A 3,673-nucleotide genomic window follows, 5' to 3' on the forward strand; every position below is an offset into this window, starting at 1 on the left:
TTAATTCTGTACATTTGAGGCGTTGAAATATTGTTTTCACTGCTTGTTTGTGTTACTGGTTTAGTCCCCAACACAATATGTTTTAAAATGCTTTGTAACATTTCATAGAATTATACAATTATAATACACACATGTTTTCCAAGATGCCTTATCAATTAAGACATTAAAGAACCTAGAATTTGTGATACAAAAAACCTTTAAACACATAATTGGATGGCTATAAACTACCTATAAGGTACTCCATGATGTTGATAAAATCCAGCTTAAGTATTGTCTTTCTTCACTCGTATTTTACTAAGGGTTCAAGGATGCTGTTGGTATTGTGATGGTACCACTCCAATGGTTCCCACCATTCTTTATCTACCATCTTTATCCTAATTTCTCTAAGAGATGGGGGAGGAAAAAGTTGTCCATCGAGAAGCGGTAGATATAAAGTGTAGGGAAAACACCTCCCAATGAATGCCCAAAGATCAAACTAAGTTGGCAAAGTGAAAATTTCCAAAACAATTGAAGAACAAGAAAATGAGGAAGAAATGATTTCCAATAGAATATATGAAGATCAATGTGTTTGGATTACTTGAACAAGCCTCAAGTTAATCCACAAGAAAGAGAATAACTTTGAATTTATACCCAAGATGAATAACCTTCTATCTTGTGAATTCTCACCAAGTTTTCTCTCTTTTTTCTCTCTAGAAACGAGCTCAAGGGTTGTGATATATTGTGTTGTATGAAAGAGGGAAAAAATGGCTATTTAAATACCTATCGGGGCGCCTAGGCGCCATGTTCCTGCCTATCAAAAACGTTCGGGGCGCCTAGGCGCCATGGAAGTGGCGCCCAGGCGCCATGTTACTGCCGGGGAGGCAGAAACTGGGCGCCCACTCCTGGCGCCTAGGCGCCCGGCAGAAACTTGGCAGAACAGGCCCCCTTCCTCTCTTCTCTTGCTCCTCTTCTTCTCACAATTCTCCACCTCGTACATCATTTGATAGACCTCAAATTTTGGACGAACACACGAAGAAGAAACAAGCACCAACTCGGCTGCATCATTCAAACCATGATTGCCTACGTACCCATAACTTGGGATCAAGCCTCCGTAGTTCACCTCCACCTTCATATACTCTCCACCTCATTACAACCTCGCCCCGAAGGGCCATGCCCTCTCGGGCATATCAACACGGACTAATGTGAAGCAAGTCCAAGCAATGTTGAAACTTGGTACCCGTCACCACTTTGGTTAACATGTCAGCTGGGTTCTCATTTGTGTGTACCTTCGAGAGTGAAATATCACCTTCCTCTATAACATCACGCACAAAATGATACCTGACGTCAATATGCTTGGTTCGAGCATGATGAACCTGATTCTTAGCCAAGTGAATCGCACTCTGGTTATCACACCACAAATCCACACAATCCTGCTCAATCCCCAAATCATCTAGAAGACCCCATAACCACAATGCTTCCTTCACTCCCTCTGCCATGGCCATATACTCGGCCTCTGTAGTGGAAAGAGCAACTGTAGCCTGTAACATCGATCGCCAACTAACTGGGACACCATGTATGCAAAACACATATCCAGTAGTAGATCGTCGTCTATCTAGATCACCTGCATAATCCGAGTCCACAAACCCACTTATATGACATGCATCTCCACCAAAACATAAACCTGTATCCGCGGTACCTTTTAAGTACCTCAGGATCCACTTCACAGCTTCCCAGTGCGCCTTCCTCAGGTTCGCCATGAATCTACTGACCACACTCACCGCCTGTGAAATATCTGGGCGTGTACACACCATGGCATACATCAAACTGCCAACTGCACTAGCATAAGGCACACGATCCATGCGTGCCTTTTCTTCCGCTGTAGTAGGAGACTGTTTACCAGAGAGCCTAAAATGTGGAGCCAATGGAGTCACCACCGACTTTGCACCTTGCAACCCAAACCTAGCAATAACCCGCTCAATGTAGCCTTTCTGACTCAAGAACATTCGCCGGTTCATCCTCTCTCTTCTGATCTCCATACCAAGTATTTTCCTAGCAGCCCCCATATCCTTCATCTCAAACTCTTTACCAAGTTGAGATTTCAACTTATCTATCTCCACCTTGCTTTTCGAAGCGATAAGCATGTCATCCACATATAGAAGGAGATAGATATAGTTACCTCCCCGAAGTTTCCGAATATAAACACAACAGTCATACTCACTTCTGGAGAAATCATGCTTTAGCATGAAGGAGATTGCTTCAATCCATATAGTGATTTTCTCAAGCGACATACCTGACGTTCCTTATCCTCAACCTTGTAGCCATCAGGTTGATGCATATAGATCTCCTCATCCAAGTCCCCGTGCAAGAAGACGGTTTTGACATCAAGTTGTTCCAGCTCAAGATCATGATGAGCAACAATACTTAATAGCACCCGAATGGAAGTGTGCTTGACCACAAGAGAAAAGAACTCATTGTAGTCAACTCATTCTCTTTGTGCAAACCCCTTAGCCACTAACCTCGCTTTGAATCTTGTCCCACCGAGCTTGGTAGGATCCTCCTTCTTTTTATACAACCACTTGCAACCAATAGCTTTCTTACCTATGGGCAATGGGACAACCTCCCATGTTTGGTTCTTGTGAAGTGATTCCATCTCTTCTTCCATTGCCGCCAACCAACTCTCGCTATTATTGTTTAAAATAGCTTCCTTGAAAGTGGTAGGCTCATCATCCTCCATCGAGAGTGCATACTCAACCAAATTTGTCTTCCCATAGTGTCTCAAAGGCTCGTCTGACCCCAACTTTAGAACTTGCTTATAAGTACGGCGTGGCCTAGAGGAAGCCAAGTTATCTGCAAGCTGTTGTTGTTGCTGTGCCTGTACATTCTCTTGCTGAATCGCCTCTTGTTCAAGTGCATCATCACTCTCATCTTGAGTGTCTGTTTGATGCTCCTCTTGAACATGCCTAGAATCAGGTTGATCTCTAGGTTCTATGTCAACAACTTGAGACATTGTAGTCTCAACATCATCACCACCGGGCACTGTAGCTTTCAACGAAGCTACCATGGAGTTCTCATCAAAAGTAACATCTCTGCTGATTATAAACTTAGAATCCTCTAAGCACCAAAGGCGATAGCCTTTAACACCTGTCGCATACCCCAAGAATATAGCCTTCTTGGCCCTTGCATCAAGTTTTCCCTCGTTGACATGATAGTAGGCTGTGCATCCGAAGGTTCTGAGTTTCTCATAATCTGCATGTTCTCCTGTTAATACCCTATAAGGTACATCTCCATCTAACCTTGAATGTGGAGACCGGTTCACAATATAGCAAGCATTTGCAACCGACTCTGCCCACCATTCTCTACCCAAACCAGCATAGGATCGCATACACATCGATTTCTCTCGAAATGTACGATTCAATCTTTCCGCGACCCCATTCTGTTGCGGTGTATTTCTTACTGTCCAGTGTCTCACAATGCCTTCTTTACCACAGAACTCCTTGAAAGCACCATCTGTATACTCAGTACCGTTATCAGATCTCAGTGTCTTCAATTTCTTTCCAGTTCTGTTTTCAACCATTGCTTTCCACTTCTTGAAGGTGTCGAATACCTCATTCTTATGCTTCAAAAAATAAATCCAAGCATATCTAGAATAATCATCAACAAATGTAACAAAGTACCTGGAACCGCCTTTGGAAGT

Source organism: Olea europaea, chromosome 11 (genome assembly GCF_002742605.1).
Source record: "Olea europaea var. sylvestris chromosome 11, O_europaea_v1, whole genome shotgun sequence".
Classification (NCBI taxonomy): Eukaryota; Viridiplantae; Streptophyta; class Magnoliopsida; order Lamiales; family Oleaceae; genus Olea; species Olea europaea.